This window comes from Tupaia chinensis, unplaced genomic scaffold (assembly GCF_000334495.1).
Source record: "Tupaia chinensis unplaced genomic scaffold, TupChi_1.0 Scaffold000275_1, whole genome shotgun sequence".
Taxonomy (NCBI): domain Eukaryota; kingdom Metazoa; phylum Chordata; class Mammalia; order Scandentia; family Tupaiidae; genus Tupaia; species Tupaia belangeri.
Window position 1 is genome coordinate 5,833,734 of NW_006159757.1, and position 20,657 is coordinate 5,854,390.

At 40.6% G+C, this 20,657-nt stretch overlaps 1 pseudogene; it reads right to left on the reverse strand.

Moving 5' to 3' along the window:
* Positions 1–619: 619 nt before the first annotated feature.
* On the reverse strand, positions 620–729 carry LOC114008049 (uncharacterized; annotated as a pseudogene).
* Positions 730–20,657: the final 19,928 nt, after the last annotated feature.

Genomic DNA, 20,657 nt, shown 5'->3' on the forward strand with positions numbered 1-20,657 from the left:
GGAGTATTTGACCTTGTGGTTAATGCTCCCTAAACTAACCTCCAAGATGACCCCAATGATCCCAATTCCTTGATATTCACACCCAGTGTGACCACTCCTGTTGAAAGAGTGCTATACTTCTGGCTTTCTTCTCACAAATAGAATGTGGCAAAATGATGGACTAGCCTCCTGACATTACATTGCAAAAAGACTTCCTCCTCCTCTCTCACTCTTGTTGTCTTTGAAGGAACAGCTGCCACACTATGAGCTGCCCTATGAAAAGGACCAGGTGACAAGGCACTGCAGGCAGCTTCTACCATCAATTAACAGGAAACTGGGACTCTCAGTTCAATATCCCATGAAGGACAGAGCCACTTGAGTAAATTTGGACCTTCCCCCAATCAAGCCTTTGGACAACACCACAGCCCTGACTGACAACTTTGCTGCTAATACTTGCAAAAACCGGAATGAGAGGCAGCCAGCTAAAGCTTGGATTTATGCCCCACAGAAACCATAAACAATACATTTTAATTATTTTAAGTCACTAAATTTTGGAGTAATTTGTTAAATAGCAATAGATAATATCATGAGCTTAATTGTGTGTCCCCTACTTCAAATTCATATGTGGAATGCCTGACCCATAGTGCACCTCAGAATATGACAGTATGTGGAGATCCTTCACAGAGGCAGATATTAAACTGATAAGAACAGATACTACACTTGATCTTAGTCGAAAGGCCCAGAAGTGATTCTCTCTGTGTCTCTTTGTCTCTCTGCCTCTATCTCTCTCTCTCTCTCTCTCTCTCTCTCTCTGGCACGCACATGTGCCCCATGGCAAAAAAAAATTTAAAAAAAAGAGGCAGATAAGTTAAAATGAGGCCATTAGGGTAGAAACACCAGGGAATGTACATCCATAGAGAAAAGGTCATATGAGAACACAAAAAGGTGGCCATCTGCAAGCCAAAGAGAGAGGCCTCAGGAGACGCCAATCTTGCTGACACTTTGATCTTGAATTTCCATTTTCCAGAACTGAGAAAAAAAAATTATATGATTTCTGCAGTTCTAGGAAATTGATACAGATAACAAATACACCTTCTTATTTTATAGGTACTATGGTAAAGCATTTTTCCTCAAGTCAAGTAGCTGGTTAGAAGTCACATGGCATACATTTGACCACCTGTGTGATTGTCATCGTTAACTAACCTCTCTGGAAGTCACTTTCTGCATCTTGAAATGAAAGCTTAGACTAGAATAGGGTGGCAAATGACCTGGGCCAAGTCTGGCTTGCACTATACCTGCATAAATAAAGTTTTATGGAATCTTGCCCTGCTCATTTGCTCACAAATGTCTATGGCAGCTTTTACATGACAACAGCAGAGCTGAGCAGGAGTTCAGCAGATTCAACAATAAAGTATATAATATTGACTATCTGGCTCTTTACAGAAAAAGCATGCCTGCCAGTCCCTGAACTCAACTATCTCCATGGAATTATGAAGTTTTTTTTTTTTTAATTCTGATTTCTGGTTTACATATATTCAATGTACATCTTTGTGGGGTGTAGTATGGTTTTTTTCAAAGTATGCATATAGTGTGTACTAATATAATCAAAGATTTAAAATATATTTGTCTTTTTCAGCATTGATCATTATGTTGTAAACATTGATAACAGAATTGTGAGACTTTAAAACTTAGTGATTTCTTAAGGGGTCATCAATTTGTAAAATCTCACGGTTCTAAGACTCTAGAACCGAGGAAGCCTAGCACCCAGGATGATTCTCTTTACATTAGATCAGTATTTCTGAAGGGTGGTCCCTTGACCAGCAGCATTAGCATCACCTGAGAACTTACTAGAAAGGCAAATTCTCAGGTCCTACCCCAGATCTACTGATTCAGAAACTATTGGGGTGAGGCCAGGTAATCTGTGTTTTTGCAATGTTGGGAGCTATGGTATTGTACTAATCTCTCAACTCATATGGTTATATTAAAAACTAAGTAAAGGGGCCAGCAGGGGGCGTGGTGGTTTTGGGTGCTAGACTCTCACATGGCCAATCACAGTTCAAGTCTTGGACCTGGCAGCTTGGTTTTTCATTCTTTCTCTCTCTCTTTCTCCCTCTCACTCTGTTCATCTCTGGTCAAATTAAAATAAGTAAATGAACAAATTAAGTCAAAATAGTTCTTTAAAACAAAAACTAAGTAAAAATTATTTTACTCTTAAAAAAGAAAAAAAAAGGGACCAGCAGTTAACATAATGGCTATGTTGCTGGACTCCCATGAAGTCGACCATAGTTCGAGTACTGGACCCAGTGGCTTAAACTCATGCTGGGCATGGTGCGTGGGTGCCCAAGATCCCAAGAGGAGAATGGAGGAGAAGGGATTGCGGCATGGCCATCCCCCCAGGGGGTGATTTCTCGCTTTCTGTCTCTGTCTCTGTCTGTCTGGTGAGCGCATGCACCCTATAGCAAAAACTTCTCCAAAAAAAAAGAAAAAAGAAAAAAAAAAAAAAAGGCAGTCCAAAATAGGGCTTCCCCCAAAAAAATATTTTTTTAAATATAATCAAGTGTTTCTTGTTTAGGATGAAAAATGAAAAAAAAAATCTTAAATAATAATACTATGGTGTCTGATCGCTATCATTTATCTCTCTTTGTGGAATTAGTATTAAAAAAAAAAAAAAAAAAAAAAAAAAAAATTATTAGAGGCCATATGTTTACTTTAGCAGCCAGTTAGAATTGTCCTCTAAATTGAGCAGCTGACAATGTTAATCTCCTCCAAAGAAAAAGCATTTTGCATGGTATACTTGACATACTAAACAAAAAGCATATTCAAAATGATCTTTGCAAGACCTGGAAAATAAAGTCCAATTTTGAGTAATATAAATCAATTTACCCCCCCAAAAAAAAAAAAACAGGGCATTAAATATATCTTCTAAGTGTAAAAGCTTAAAGAGAGAGAAAGAGAGAAAAAAAAAAAAAGAAAGAAAGAAAAGAAACAGGAAATTGTGACACCCACACACTCAGAAAAGGAATCCCAGGACCAAAAACCCATTTCCTGCCTTGCAAGGTAACAGAAACGTCTCTTCTTTATCTAAAATCCGGTTCCTGTGCCACTCAGCACCAAGAACGAAGCCAAAATGTTGGTTTAGAGTTGGCAGAATTCTATTTTTTTTCTCCTTTTCCTTGAAAAACATAGCTACAGGTGAGTTCCTTTCTTCTGCATGAGAACTGAGGAAGAACTGTGTTCCCTGGCTGGAAGGCGAAGCTCTTGCCCACACTCTGTCTTTATTCACCCTCTCAAGCTCACCTTGCTTGTCTTGTGTATAACCTGGAATCTCTGTGGCCAATGCCAACTTGAAAGGATTTCATATTCTGCATTTGGACCCAATCCCGGGGCCCTTCCTTGACTTTCTAGCTACGTATGATTAAAATTCAGTGGACTTTAGTCACACATAGCTAGAAACCAAAGAGGCACAAGCAAGAGTGTGTCATCATTTTACTTTTAGACCTGATTTATACAATGCAAAGACAATCAAGGTTTTAACCTGCTCATTTGCGAATGTGGAGAGTGCCATATTGTGTCACTGGGAAAAATACACTTTTACTTTAGTTATGCTTTGCCTGTTTTTATCTGGTGTAAATATTCTAATGGTCTATATGGAGTTGGAACTATTAACGTATATATTGACCTGGACTTGAATAATTCCATTAGGTCAATTTCCATGTCTCAAATAAGAAGCAATTGTATCCCCATCCTCTAGACACGCTTCCCTCTGAATGATGGTTCACTCCACAAGTTTTAGGAATATTTATCCATTATTGTGGCCATTTCTTCTGGCAGAAGTCAATGCATTTCCTGCTCAATGAGAAACTAAAAGAATGCATAGATAGTGATCTAGCTGTTACGCACAGATGTCATGGAGAAGCTTCTCACTATATTGACATGTGTACTTGTCTCTAATTTAACCAACATTTCTGACTACCTGGTGTGTAGTCCACAACGTTAGGTTCTCTGATGTTCTCCCCTCAAAAAAGATGAAGAAGCCATCTCTGAACACCTCCCAAGGGGTGGTCTTTCAAAAGTTTATGGAAAATTCATATTATAAAAAAAAACTGTACATAAACTTTTTAAAATTTTGGCACAAAAATAAGTTCATACTTTAATTACATTTTCCAAAAACTTTATGAAGTACCCTTATAGAAAATGATGCAATCATGTTATAAACAATTTGACAGCTTTTTAGAAAGTTATATATAGACCTACCTTCTTGATCCATCACCTATTTCAACCCAAATAAAAATATTTACCCAAATCAGCCAGCTATGGTGGCATAGCAGTGATGCAATGTTCCACCATGTTGAACCCACATGGGAAGGTCCCAGGTTTGTACACTGAGGTCTCACTGTACATGCCAGGTATATGCCTGTGACCCTCACTAAATGAGACTAGGGATGGATCAGAGTATAAAGACCTTGTTGGGAATGCCCATTTCTTTCCTTCTTTCTTTCTCTCTCTCTCTCTCTCTTCCTCTCTGTCTCCATCTCTCTGATGAAATAAATAAATAAATAAATAAATAAATAAATAAATTAAAAATATTTACTCAAATGAAAGAATATATACATAAAAAAACCTATATATGAATGTTCATAGTAACTTACTTATAAGAGCCCAAAACTAAAAACTATAAGTGTCTATCAGTAGGTATAAAAATTGTGGTATATGGGGCCAGTAGGTGGCATGATGGTTGAGGACGCTGGACTCCCACGTGGCCAACTGTGGTTCAAGTCCTAAACCTGGTGACTTGCTTTCTCACTTTCCTTCATTTTCTCTCTCTCGCTGTCTCTCAAATGAATAAAACTAAATAAGAGAATGATGATAATAAAGTTACATAAAAATAATTCTTAAAAAAAAAAAGTTGTGGTATATCCATACAATTGAATACCTCTCAGCAATAAAAGAGAATGAACTATTGGTATATACCACACCAATGTAGCTCAAAAACATTACACTGAGAAAAGCCATACCAAAAAAAAGTACAATACTGTATAAACCCAGTGTAAAAGCTTAAAGAGAGAGAAAGAGAGAAAAAAAAAAAAAGAAAGAAAGAAAAGAAACAGGAAATTGTGACACCCACACACTCAGAAAAGGAATCCCAGGACCAAAAACCCATTTCCTGCCTTGCAAGGTAACAGAAACGTCTCTTCTTTATCTAAAATCCGGTTCCTGTGCCACTCAGCACCAAGAACGAAGCCAAAATGTTGGTTTAGAGTTGGCAGAATTCTATTTTTTTTCTCCTTTTCCTTGAAAAACATAGCTACAGGTGAGTTCCTTTCTTCTGCATGAGAACTGAGGAAGAACTGTGTTCCCTGGCTGGAAGGCGAAGCTCTTGCCCACACTCTGTCTTTATTCACCCTCTCAAGCTCACCTTGCTTGTCTTGTGTATAACCTGGAATCTCTGTGGCCAATGCCAACTTGAAAGGATTTCATATTCTGCATTTGGACCCAATCCCGGGGCCCTTCCTTGACTTTCTAGCTACGTATGATTAAAATTCAGTGGACTTTAGTCACACATAGCTAGAAACCAAAGAGGCACAAGCAAGAGTGTGTCATCATTTTACTTTTAGACCTGATTTATACAATGCAAAGACAATCAAGGTTTTAACCTGCTCATTTGCGAATGTGGAGAGTGCCATATTGTGTCACTGGGAAAAATACACTTTTACTTTAGTTATGCTTTGCCTGTTTTTATCTGGTGTAAATATTCTAATGGTCTATATGGAGTTGGAACTATTAACGTATATATTGACCTGGACTTGAATAATTCCATTAGGTCAATTTCCATGTCTCAAATAAGAAGCAATTGTATCCCCATCCTCTAGACACGCTTCCCTCTGAATGATGGTTCACTCCACAAGTTTTAGGAATATTTATCCATTATTGTGGCCATTTCTTCTGGCAGAAGTCAATGCATTTCCTGCTCAATGAGAAACTAAAAGAATGCATAGATAGTGATCTAGCTGTTACGCACAGATGTCATGGAGAAGCTTCTCACTATATTGACATGTGTACTTGTCTCTAATTTAACCAACATTTCTGACTACCTGGTGTGTAGTCCACAACGTTAGGTTCTCTGATGTTCTCCCCTCAAAAAAGATGAAGAAGCCATCTCTGAACACCTCCCAAGGGGTGGTCTTTCAAAAGTTTATGGAAAATTCATATTATAAAAAAAAACTGTACATAAACTTTTTAAAATTTTGGCACAAAAATAAGTTCATACTTTAATTACATTTTCCAAAAACTTTATGAAGTACCCTTATAGAAAATGATGCAATCATGTTATAAACAATTTGACAGCTTTTTAGAAAGTTATATATAGACCTACCTTCTTGATCCATCACCTATTTCAACCCAAATAAAAATATTTACCCAAATCAGCCAGCTATGGTGGCATAGCAGTGATGCAATGTTCCACCATGTTGAACCCACATGGGAAGGTCCCAGGTTTGTACACTGAGGTCTCACTGTACATGCCAGGTATATGCCTGTGACCCTCACTAAATGAGACTAGGGATGGATCAGAGTATAAAGACCTTGTTGGGAATGCCCATTTCTTTCCTTCTTTCTTTCTCTCTCTCTCTCTCTCTTCCTCTCTGTCTCCATCTCTCTGATGAAATAAATAAATAAATAAATAAATAAATAAATAAATTAAAAATATTTACTCAAATGAAAGAATATATACATAAAAAAACCTATATATGAATGTTCATAGTAACTTACTTATAAGAGCCCAAAACTAAAAACTATAAGTGTCTATCAGTAGGTATAAAAATTGTGGTATATGGGGCCAGTAGGTGGCATGATGGTTGAGGACGCTGGACTCCCACGTGGCCAACTGTGGTTCAAGTCCTAAACCTGGTGACTTGCTTTCTCACTTTCCTTCATTTTCTCTCTCTCTCTGTCTCTCAAATGAATAAAACTAAATAAGAGAATGATGATAATAAAGTTACATAAAAATAATTCTTAAAAAAAAAAAGTTGTGGTATATCCATACAATTGAATACCTCTCAGCAATAAAAGAGAATGAACTATTGGTATATACCACACCAATGTAGCTCAAAAACATTACACTGAGAAAAGCCATACCAAAAAAAAGTACAATACTGTATAAACCCATTAATGTAGAATTCCAGAAACTAATTTATAGGGACAGAAAACATATCACTGGCTGCCTGGGGCTTGGGAGACCTGGGAAGAGAGGTGAGAGGTAGGAGAAGGGAGGGATGACACAGAGTCATGAGAAAAGTTGGCGGGGGTAGACATGTTCACTACCTTGATTGTGGTGATGGTTTATTGGTGAATACATTTGTCAAGACTTACCAAATTATACATTTTAACACATACAGTTGGCTGCATTGTCAGTTTATTAATAACACTTTTTTAAAGATGTGATTCTTGCCTTGTTTTTATTGGAGAGACAAAATCTGGAAACAGGAGCTATGCAAGACATTTTCTAAGCACTTTGGGAAGTTGGGTTAGATAGTACTTTAGTTCTCTTAATTATTTTTTATTTAACTTTTTAATTAATTGCCTGAGGCATGTACACTCACCAGAGATAGAGAGAAAGCACCCCACTTTCAGTGGTGTACTGTCACACTTCAATTCTTTTTTTCTTTCACTTCTCCTTCCTATCAGGATTTTGGGCACACATGAACATGCACTTGCTGTGCTTTCCAAGGCTCTGGGGCCAGGATTCAGACCTCAGATGGCCATGTGGGATCTGGCTCCCAAAATACTGCACTTAACCATAATGCTATGGGCCAGCTCTCTGAATTATTTTTGCTTAGAGATCTGGTCTCTCTCTCTTCATATCTCTCAACCCTATGCACAAACCCGGGGAAATCTCAGCAAAACAAATCATCCACACTTTTCATTTCTGGGCTTCAGACTCCTATGACACCTTCTCTCCAGGAGAAAGAGAGAGCTGAGCAGGGGAAACTTCCTTTCCTTTCTGTGAAGTCAAAGGTGATAAATCCAATATAAGAGGTCAAGCAAAAATGCCGTAGACCCCCTACGCATACCACATAAGTCATTCTTTGGCAAGAACTGAGTAATGGGGCCTTCCTGGTGGGTTCTAGTCTGGATTGTGGACTCATCAGAAGAGACAGTAAGTGAGAGGAGAGAAAGACACCTAGGCAGATGCATTGTCTCTAGGACTGTTATCCTTCTGCCCTCAAAGGAAAACCCCACGCTTCACAGTATTACCTCTTACCCACAGCAAGGCCCACCAGGAAAAGGCCACTCTATGCTAAGCAGTAGGGTAACTCCAGGTTACTTAGTTTATATTCTTCACTTCAGGGTTTGCCGGCAACGAGAAGCACCTTGTGCTCTCACGTCTATCTGTGTTAACTCTCTCATCTGACAGCCAAAGAGTCCTTCCAGCCCTTTGTGGTTGATCTCTGGATATTCTATGGCTCCCATCCCAGGCAAGCCCCAGACAAGCCAGGTTGCCTATTTCTGAATCTTGGCTATCACAAGGTGATGACATGGGTCTTATCTCAGATGAAGAAGCAGGTTTGCCACCCAGAATGTTCAGCCTCTTTGGAATATAACAATACCCCAATGCCAATGTGGTGGACTCATGCCCAGAGGACAAAGATTTGTGGCAACTCCCAAATGGGCTGAGGTCTCTAAAATCATGGAGCTGCTTTCTAGCAAAGACTGGGATGGCATATGATTCTCAGTTCCAAATCTGAACACAACTACTGGAAATTCTATAGCATTTCCTGTTTAGAATAGTTTCCCTTCTGTCTTACATGTGCTTGAGCATCTCACTGCAGAAGTAAGCTCTCCAGAAAAGTGATGTGATTATTTGTTCAGCAAACATCAATGCTTAGGACATTGTAGGAACCATAAACAGCTTACTACACAGAACGTTAATTTCACCTATTTAGTATAAAAGAAGAGTTCTCAACCTGAGTCATTTTGCCCCCAGGAGATATTTGGAAATGTCTGCAATTTTTGGTGGTTACAACGAGGGCTGAGAGTGTGGAGGGTACTCTTGGCATCTGGTGGGTTGAGGTCAGGGATGCTGACAAATGCCCACAGACCACAGACAGAGCTCACCCCTCTGCTCTCCCCCAGACACACACATACATGCACAATGAAGAATTATCTGGCCCTAAGTGTCAATGGCACAAAGGTTAAGAAGCTCTAATACACAATGAAAAGTTGTATCTTTCTAGGGACTTCTCAAATTTGGGGAGAAGCCAGTCATTTCCATCTTCAATGCAATTTTTAGAATGTGTGTTTCGGCAAGAAACCTAATTTTTTGGTTTGATCTCCCATGTCTGCAAAATGGGAATGATCCTCTGTCATTTGTTCCTTTTTGCTCTCTCTTCTTTCCCTGAGAGCTGCTAATGAGTGTTTGCCAAGTGCTTTGAAGACTCTAATTACTGTTATCCCCTAGGATATCAGTTCAAGATTGGAGGGCACCCGGGACTCCTGCAGACAGGGAGATACTGAGTAAATGGAGCCAGCCCTGTCGTTGTACTGTTTATCCTTCTCCGAGGGCAGTATCAAGCCCTTAGGCTTGAATTACTCAAAGTTGAATTACTCAAATCAACTCTAGAATCTGCTGAAGGAAACCAAGGGTTCTCACAATTAAATCACAGCCTTTCCCAAAGTCAGGGATGCAGGACTTCAGTTGAGGGCTTCCAGTTGCCAGCAAGCAAGATTCAGAAAAATCTTAGAGGGTAGGCAATAGCCACCAAATCTTTGAGGACTGACTGTTTGATGCATAATTCAGATAATATGTAGAAAAAAAACTGGGGATACCTAAATTTCAGAGTTACCATGAGGATTCAATATATCTAAAACCTTTCCAGTGTCTCCTACTTAGTATATACTGCCTTTCAGAAAAAAATTCATTTGTAATTCAAAATCTGCCAGATGACTTCAAAGTTATGTCCTCCCGAGGTCCTTGCCAAGAAAGTGATAACCTGATGCTCAACACCCAGATATACTCGCCCAAAGCCATGATGAGCCTCCCAGCTATCTCCACTTCTCGTCACCACATCCTAATGCCCTTTTAGAAATGACAGCATTCTAGGTTGCAGGTCTGTAGTAATCAACTCACAAAACTCAACTGAGCAATGCAACCATGAAAGCCATGTGGGAAGTCAAAACTATAAAGACATGGTATCTGTCTTCATGGACTAGGTATCCAACCCGAGAAGTCAACACTAGCATCATATCACAGCAACATCGCAATGCCAGATGTGTTCATGTGTTTGTCTGACCAGCAAGATGATAAAGAGAAATTCAGAGGGAAGGACTCAGAAAGGGTTGGGCAGCTTCCTAGGGTCCAGAAGCATAGGTAGGAAAGCAATGTACAAGAAGCAGCCTCGGCCCTTTTTTTAGCTCTCAACCAATTGCAAGAGATCATTCAGATTTTCCAGGCAAAATTTTACCTCCAGGATAAAGGCCTTGAGTTGCAGCATGGGTTTTGTTATGGCATTGCTCTGCTGCCAGACTATTGGTAGCAGCCCTTAGCTCAGGTTCCGTGGAGTTTGTCCCTAACCAAGAGTGGATCAAGTCAGATCTGTGTTTCTCCCACTGGAGGCCTGAGACTCTGCATTTCTAACCTGTTTCCAAGTATTGCTGAAGGTGGTGATCCAGGGAGTTCACTTTGAGAACGACTGAAGGAGAGTAGGGCCAGATAAGAGTGAAACACAATACCTCTTTTGGAGAAATGATGCAAATACAACTCAACCAAAGACTAAGCAGGAGTATGGGCTTTTTTTTTTTTTTCTTTACATTTAATCACATATATCTTCACAGTGTACTACATTTCTTTTTCCTGCATGATTACCATGCATATCAATCGAGGAGTATGGGCTTCTGATGAAGCTGTGCCACACAGCCTTGTGGTTATTGCCTTGTTTTCCTAGGTGCTCAACACTAGGAACTCTGGAAGTCTCAACAATCGGGCTCCATTAAACACCTATTTCTTGAAACTCTGCAGTGTGTTATGGACTTTGCCATGAGATCATTCAGATGAGATTTTCATCTTGTTTTGATGGGTCAGAGTTAAATGATGCAAAAGTGCATCTTTGAGTTGACACAAAGGAAAGGAGGAGACAGCCATGGATTTCAAAGAGATTTTAAACACACATACACCACACACATCAACACACCCTGAAGTGACCTCGCACAGGAAGGGGTGGAGGCCAGAAAGAGGGACCGAAGGAAAAAAACAACTCGAACAGACCACAGATCAAGTACTCTGCGGTTAGGTCCAGAGCATAGGAATTGAATCAATTCTGGAAAGTGGCTACCTCCCAGATCTGCTCGATTCTCATCTTGCACATTTTTGACTAGCATTTTCTTCATTTTGAACAATGCTTAGCAAAAAATCACCTTCTACCTCATTTGATAGGTCACAGACCCTCCTACTGAAGAATTCCTAGGGAACAGATATTCTTTCCCCCACGGCAGATAAGAGTTCCTCCTCGCAACGAAAACCAGCTCTTCTCTGCCAGTAACGCTACTTTTAATTTCTTTTTAATGAGTGAAGCTGAAAAATAAGTTCACCAGCTGAAACTGCCAGGGAAATTTGAGACAGCCAATGCAATTATTAACTCAGTTGAAATGTATTATTAATAATAATGCGTAGCTCTGTTGTAGCATTTTCTGGCTTCAAAGTCATTTATAAACATCAACTAATTAATCCTTACCTCAGCATGGTGAAGTAATTAAGTATTATTAACCCCATTTTACAGAGGGGGAAACTGAGGCACCCAGAGGTTAAGCACTTTGCCCAAGGCCACAGAAACGATATGCTCACAGAGTCACAAGGCTTCCCTGACTCCCAGTTACATACAAAATGCTCTCACAGCTGGGGGAAAGTGGACTCTTCCAGCAGGAACATTCGGTAAAAACCTGATGGATGGAGTCAGTACTTTCCATAGCACCTTGCTACAAATTATCAGAATTTTTATTTTTCCTTTAGTGTTTTCTTTCCTCATTAACTTTTTAAAGGCAACCTGGTTTGGGGGAGATGCTGAAGCATTTTAATGAGGTATGAAATTTTAAAAAATAATAATACAGCCTCTGCCCACAGACAGAATATAAGCCTGGTGTTCAGAGCATTTGCACTTCCCTTTTTCTCTCTCATGTCCACGGCCACTCCATTTCTGTGCCATGTAGTTCAGCTGTGGCCAGAAAATTAAATTGCTGCTGTTTTGTTCCATGTTGTTTTGTTGTTGTTGTTAAAAAAAAAAAAAAAAAAAAAAAAAAAAAAGGGAAGAAAAGAAAAGAAGAAAAAGAAAAAGGAAATGAACATCAAAACTTAGCTGGTTCAACCAGAAGAGTGGAACTTGGCCTTTATTGACTTTCTACAAATCCTATTCTCACTTTCATTCCCCTGAACTTTTCTGAGAGTTGCCAGCTCCACCAGAAAAAGCTCACACAGGTTTTATCACATTCCCACCTTGTCTTTTGCCTCCTGTTCTCTCCTTCCATAGTCAGATCTTTTCTTCAAAAAAAAGTGCTGGTATTTTCTAAATCCCCCACCCTCACCCTAAAGGCCCTTGTGTTTGGGAGCTAAAAGGCTGAGACAGACTGAAAGCACCAGAGTGTTGACTCATAGTATCAACACGTGGCCTCGTGGGCCACGTGCAGATGTCTTCACGGACTTCCTGCACAGTCCGCTCAGCACCCTTCCCCTTTCAACTGCCTATTGATGGCAGACAGGGGAAAGTGGCAATGGAGGTGAAAGCAATCAACAACTCCTACACCCTGCTCCCGCATCCTCTCTTGATTCCACACCCCACATGAACCCTCCTTACTGTTGTGTGAACATTAGCCCCATTCTTGAGGTTGTTTGCCAGTGTGATCGGCTCCTTGGGGCCACCTAAAGTCTCCCAGATGAGCTTTTAAAAGACATACGTAAGAAACAAACAATAAAAATCTCTTAAATGGGCAGTTAAACTTTAGTTTGGCCATTAGAGATGCACAGTTGGGTGATAAAACTATAAAGAAAAGCATGGAAATGATTATTACATAAGACAAAATGGTCTTTTGGGGATGTGGAAGGCTGTATTTTGGGGTGCGATGGGGCTTTCGGGATGATGGACCAAGTTCTCTTTCTTAACCTGGTATGATTAGAAGATGTTCTCATTATAATTGTGCTAAGTTATAAATTGTTATGCCATTTTATATAGCTCTGTTATCATTTACATTTCTTTTTAAAAGTTAGAGCTACACAGGACTACTTGGACCTCATTCACTACAAACAAGGTCATGTACGTAATGCTCTATGAAAATTGATGGATTTTAAGGTTTTGGTTATAAAACTATTTCTGTTTCACCTCATTTTACCAAAAGAGATACTCATGAGAGATACTCTTAGAGTTCCCCCCAAAAAGATAATAAGTTTTGAGGTTTTCCAATGAGTATGTGTCTGAATGTGCTGGATAACAGTTTCAAAAGGCTAACAGGATGATACCAAAGGCTCTTCTAGTTCAAGCATTCTATGATTCTACTAAAAATTTGTGATTCTACATTGAATTTGACCTCCCCTAGACCCTTCTAAACCTTCATTCTGTTCTGTTTGTATTGGTGTTCTTCCTCTTCTCTGAATATTTCCCATGAAGTCACTAAGAAGTGCAGGAAACATCAAAGATGGAAAAGCTACTCTTCCAGGTACTGATTCTCCCTTTCTTTATTCATGATAGGGGGTGTGTGCACACGAAAGAGAGACAGACACAAAGAGATGAGCATCTCCCAAAGAGTCTGGTCATGCCACACTCAGTCTTCTAGACTGTTGGACCTTGGGCACTCACACACATGTCCCACATGTTTCAGGCTGACCGTGCTGGGGACTCTAACTGCAGTCACCATGTGGGATCTGGCTTCTCTTGAGCAGTGCATTACCGCTGCACCACAGGGCTGGCCCACATACAAGGTACTCTTCATGTCTCATCTCACTTCCTCTTCATGGCACCCTCTGAGATGTAAACATTATTATGCTCCACTTAGAAATGGCAAAACTGAGGCACAGTGCACTAAACGACTTGACCAAAGTCATGTGAGAGCTAGCAAGTAATAGAGTTGAGATTCGAACCTAGATTTGTCTCAATACCCTTTCCCTTTCCAATTTACTTCACTGGTTCTCTTCTCCCTTTATGAATTCAGAGAGAGGAAAATTCTCGTGGTCAAGTAGCTGCCAAGGTGGAAGGGGTACTAGTCCCTTTGTGTGTGGAATGAGTTAACTGGGATCTCTGGAAAAAACCTAGGATTTCTTGTCCTAAGAACCAGATCATAGCTCTTTGCTATGTCACTTACTATTTGGAAAGTTTGTAAAGGATATTTCCTCTTCTGTAAAATGGACACAGTAATACTGGGTTTTTACCTACCTCAAAGCATTACCTGTTCAACACCTCTTTCCTGAGTTCTTGCCATGTGCCAGTTCTGAAGGATATTTTGAGAACTGTGTTCCTCCCCATCTAGGGACACTTGTCTGAACACAGAGTCTCTCAATCTGAGTTACGCACCCCACAGTGCAATAAGCATATCACCTGACACCTACTGCTATTGTCTCTTTACTTACCTGTGTCTCCAGATTATAAACTTCTTTACATGGAGACTATGCTTTACTCATCTTTTATGTATCCATGTGCCTAGGACAGTGACATACTACACATAGTAAGTTTTCAATGACTTTGTTAATAAATGAGATGAAATAATGCATATGAAGGCCCTTTGGAGGTGGTTAGACTGGTAGAAATGCAATGCAACAAACAGAAGAAGTTGAGTGTGTTGAGCAGGAAATTCAGTATGGACAAAATCCCTTGAGGGGCTAGAGGAACAGGTCTTGACTGTGCTTCAAGAAAATGTCTCCAGAGCATCTCAGAACTATTCCACTATGTGGAGAGAGTGGCAGTCAGGAGACCGTCCCTGGATCCAGAGAGATCAGGCACCATCACCATACCCTGGGGACAAGGACACTGCCATCACTCCTGCTACAAGTGCCTCTCAGCACCTAAAAAGCCAGTCAATGGACACCAAAATGTTTAGTGGGAAAACTCTAGGTCTCCACCTAGACTAGTGGTAGAGACAACAACCAAAGAAGAAGGAAAATGGCCTCTGTTCCCCTTCTACCGTCCAAGTCTCATGTGAATGTATCTGAGTAGTGAATCCTATTTGGCATCTAGGGCCCTGGTTTCAAAGCAGTCTGGCAACATGTTTTTCAGCTTTCTAGTCTCTGGTAATTCAAGAAAACACACTAGAGAAGGTGGAAATGATTCCAAGTACCAGAGACTCATATCCATCCCAACCATTGTATAAATGTATGCCATCAATAAAGAAAAAAGATTATAATTTATCCTTTAGAGAAGTATGGAGGGAGGGGGGCAGCAGGTACTTTGGTGGTTAAGGTGTTGGATTCCCACATGGTCAACCATGGTTTGAGTCCTGGACCCAGTGGCTTGAAAATCACACAGGGCGCATGTGCATGTGTGCCCAAAATCCCAAGAGGAGAATGGAGCAGAAGGGGCAGAATCATAGTGGTTCCCACATAAGGATGCTGTAAGGATTCAACAACTTGATGCATGTAAAACATTTAAGATAGCACCTGGTACTTAATAAGCATTCATTAAGTGTTAGATTCATTAAGTGTTACATTATTATTATTCATGTAATTATTAATAACGCATAGTAACATAACCCTATTAGTATTAGTTACTATTTGAGACTCGTCTTTGATATGTCTGATTCTGGCTAAAATTCAACTGGCACTGACTGCCACATCCCTGGCTTACCTGTTTGTCCTTATAGATTCCTAGTCTTGCCTAAAAAATAACTACAGTCTCAATTCTAAGGGATGCAATGGCTGACACATGCTTCAGTACAGAATTATTTACTGTCCTACCTCATTAGTTGCTCTCTGACCACAGCTCGTTTCTTTTCTCCATTGAAGTTGTCTATTGCTCTGTCTCTCAGAATAGAGGGGGTTAGGAACAGCAGCATTCTCCAAAGATAAACAGAAGACTGGTCCTGAGTCAGCATGGTAAACCTGGAATACAAATGCCCCCAGCACCTATTTCCGGCCAGTTTCACATCCTGACTTCCGGTCAGGTGCCACTCGGCTCATATGGTCCTCCACCCTCCTCCACTCATGCGCACCTGCTCCCTTTCAAGGTTTGCCTGAGGTGTGTTCTTCTTCCCTTGAAACCCCTAAGCTCAGCTAAATCTCTCTTCTCACGTATGGAGCATGGTCCTGTCTCGACACCACCACATTAAATAGAAGCTCTGTTTATGTGTCTGCCCCACTTACTAGACGATACGAATGTCAAGGGTGGAGCTGGGCCTTACTCATTTTGGCATCTGTTGCCAGGCATGATGCCCTCTCACAGTAGGTATTCCATAAATGTCTACTTAATCTAAACCTAAGCATACAATTGATGAGACTCTGCCTGTAATTGAGAGGCGTATACCCGGCCCCTTTGCCCAGTGGATTCCCAAACAGCTCATCGCCAGGATCATCTGGCCAGAATTTAAGACATAGATTCTTAGTCTCCCACATAAAGATTTTAAAAATCTTTCCCCACACAATTTTGATATGTATCTAGGTCTTGGAATCATTGCTAAAGTTTGGTCAGAGAAATCTGAAATGCTATTAAAAAAATGATGCTTCAGGAGAAATGGAAATGAAATAGTAACATTCACATAAAATACTAGACAAGCTATGGCCAGAGGGGAAGGGAAAGGAAAAAAAATCTTGTCATGAATGTTGGAATTTTAGCTTTTTAGTGCAAATAACCTCAAGCAAAATAAATTGAGTCAAAGACTTAGTGCAAAAATCCAGAGCACCTGTCAACTCAAACGTTTCTTCTCTTTCAAGGAAGCAGAAGAAAAAAAGTAACAGGTCTCTTTAACTAAAGCCTACAAACTTGAGTCTTTGGTAAATGCCAAAATATCTTCGATAACACATTTACACACCTATAAAAACAAAAAGTTCAGTCAGAAATGCCCATAAAGGATCCCGAGCCTGTCTTAAAGCCATACAGCTGCAAAAACATAAAATATCACTTGAATTTTCAGAGCAATTGCTTCAGAAAGAAGCCAGTATACAGAGTTACATAGACTGACCTTTCAAAATTTTAACAGTAAAAGTAAGATTTTTTAAAAGATTATTTTATTCAACTTTATTTATTTATTTTTAATTTGACCAAAAAGGGACAGAGTGAGAGAGAGATTGGAAAAGTGAGAAAGCAAGCTGCCAGGTCCGGGACTCAAACCATGGTCAGCCATGTGGGAGTTCAGCACCCCTAACCACCATGCCACCTGCTGGCCTCAAAAATAAGAATACTTTTGCCTTTTTTACTTTTCTTAATTGCCAGAGAGTGTGTGCACTTACTAGAGAGAGACAGAGCGAGCAAAAGAGAAAGCACCCAATGGGGTGTGACCATTCTGCAATCCCTTCTCTTGCATTTCCCCATCCTGTCAGGATTTGGGGTAAGCACACATGCACACACATGTGCCTGGCATGCTTTCAAGCCACTCAGGTCAGAATTTGAAATGCAGTCAGCCATGTGGGATCCATCTCTTTTAACCACCAGGCTAAAGAGCCAGCTCTGCCTTTTTATTTTGTGTATTTTATCTCTTTTTACAAAAGTGAAGGAAGATCCCAAGGAATACTACAAATTTCCCATGGAGGAGGGGCCAGCAGGTGGTGTGGTGGTTAAAAGGGCTGGATTCCCACATGACCAACCACGGTTCCAGTCCTGGACCTGGCGGCTTGCTTTCTCACCTTCCCTCTCTTTCTGTCTCTCACTCTGTCCCTCTCTGGTCAAATTAAAATAAATAAATAAAGTTAAATAAAATAATCCTTAAAAAAAAATTTACCATGGAGGAGAGAAAAGAGTTTGTGATTAGGGGCAAGGATGAGGAAGAATATGGCTTAAAGTGAGTTGACCTTTCCATTGCTTTGCACACAGCCTGACTCCAGGCAGAATCTTTGCCATTAGCACAGATGTAAATAAGGAAGAAAATTAAAAGGAAATCATGACCAGTCCAAAGCCAGGTGTAGGGAGACTGCCCCATGCCATCCTGACATTGAACCAAGCCAGAGATACGTAGAGAAGAGCTTTGCCAGACAATTGAGAGAACGTCCCACATTGCCAGCCCAGCCACTGGCCACCTTGGGACTGGGTTTCCATGAAGCTGGTTCAGCTGTCTTGGGTGCCATTCCTACCCATTTCTGATCTGGCTGGAAGTGCTTGTTTGTTCAGCTTTTCCCCGGGGCACAGCATGAAGTTGCTCTGTTGTAATTCCAGTTCCAGTGAAAGGGCTGGATTCCCACATGACCAACCACGGTTCCAGTCCTGGACCTGGCGGCTTGCTTTCTCACCTTCCCTCTCTTTCTGTCTCTCACTCTGTCCCTCTCTGGTCAAATTAAAATAAATAAATAAAGTTAAATAAAATAATCCTTAAAAAAAAATTTACCATGGAGGAGAGAAAAGAGTTTGTGATTAGGGGCAAGGATGAGGAAGAATATGGCTTAAAGTGAGTTGACCTTTCCATTGCTTTGCACACAGCCTGACTCCAGGCAGAATCTTTGCCATTAGCACAGATGTAAATAAGGAAGAAAATTAAAAGGAAATCATGACCAGTCCAAAGCCAGGTGTAGGGAGACTGCCCCATGCCATCCTGACATTGAACCAAGCCAGAGATACGTAGAGAAGAGCTTTGCCAGACAATTGAGAGAACGTCCCACATTGCCAGCCCAGCCACTGGCCACCTTGGGACTGGGTTTCCATGAAGCTGGTTCAGCTGTCTTGGGTGCCATTCCTACCCATTTCTGATCTGGCTGGAAGTGCTTGTTTGTTCAGCTTTTCCCCGGGGCACAGCATGAAGTTGCTCTGTTGTAATTCCAGTTCCAGTGAGCTTGGTCCATCTTTAACAGTTCTTGTGTTGTTATTAACTTAGTGACTAACTGAGAGGTGTTTGGCTTTTGAAATCGTGCCACAAAACTTCTCTCTCATCTCTGGGTGATGTCAGCCCCATAAACGGCAGAGCTGGAGGAAACAATAGAGGTTTCAGTGGTAAAATGTAATGAGGTGAACCCTTCTTTTCCCCAAAGTGAAAATGACCTCCATTTTTTGTGCCAGGCAGAGCAAAGGATCTCTGAGGATATTTAGGTTGTGGATTCAGATTTAAGAATAATTTTGGTGTTTTGATTTGGAATTGTCTAAGAAAAAAAAAATTGGGAAGTCTTTTTACATTTTCCACTGCTGAATAATTTTCTTCTCTTTTAATTTTAATAAATGTTTTGATAAAATATAGCATACATATAGAAAAGCACATACATCATAAATGTCCAACTTCATGAATTTTTACAAGATAAATATTTCCATGTAGTCAAAAACCAGGCACTTTTTATGCTTCTTGTAAGACTTTATAAAACAAAACTGCTGGGGTCAGCTCCATGGCCTACTGGTTAAAGAAGCTGGATTCCAATGGCCTACCTCATGGTCCAAGACCCAGACCAGTGACTTGAGAAACAATAGGTGTGTTGTCATGTGTGTCCAAATCCTGAAAAAAGGCAGAGATGGAGAAGAAAGGTTTCTGATGTGACCATTCCTTGTGGGGGTGGTTTCTCCTGTCTCTTGCTATGTCTCTGTCTCTCCCTAGTGAGTGTATCTACCCTCCAAGGAAAAAAAGAAAGAAAGAAACTGCCAATTTTCAAATGTGCTTGGCACAGATTGTCCAAAGGAGTCTTTAGTCAGCCGTCAGAGGTGGGAGAAAGTAGATTTAACACTAGAAACTGAAGAACATGATCCTTGCAGAGCCTCAGAAAATACCCATGAAGCTGACAGTTTAGGAAGAGAGCAAAACCCAGGGCTCAGGCTGCCCATGGCATAGTGCTTAAGGCTGCTGGATTCCACTTGGCCGACTGCACAGTTCAAGTCCCAGTGGCTTGGGAAGCAAAATCCCAAAAGGAGGGGGAAACGGAGGAGACCAGATTACAACATGGCCATCCTCCAGGGGCAGGGGTGAGAGATGATGGTTTCTCACTTTCTCTTTCCACTTTCTCTCTTTCTCTCCACTTCCTCATCCCACCCACCCCCACAAGCACACATGCCCTCTAGAAAATTAATTTTAAAAAATAATTAAACCCTGAACTCTTCTGCCTAGGAACTTAGATTTATTCAAAGTTGGAGAAAGGGCCAGCCAGTGCAGGGTGATTAAGGTGGCCAGATCCCACATGGCCAACTCTGCAGTTCAAGTCCCAGCCATGCCAGGTATGTGTATTGTGTGTGTGTGTGTCTGTGTGTGTGTGTGTGTGTGTGTGTGTGTGTGTGTGTGTGTTTGACCAAAATTCTGAGAGGAGAATGAAGAAGAAAAGATTGTGACATGGCCATCCCCCCTGTAGGGTACTTTCTCACTTTGCCTCTCTGTCTCTCTCTGTCTCTCTCTCTCTCATTCCCTTTCTCTCCCTGTGAGCTCACATGCCCTATAGCAAATTAAAAAAAAAAAAAGTTAGAGAAACAATCTAGACATCAATACAACTGAGAGGGACCTTACCCTCAAAGACACACCATGGTCTTCATAAGAAACATGGTTTTAAATCCATTATTTACTTTTACATAGGAATCATGAAACTTAGCAGCCATGTTTACCTG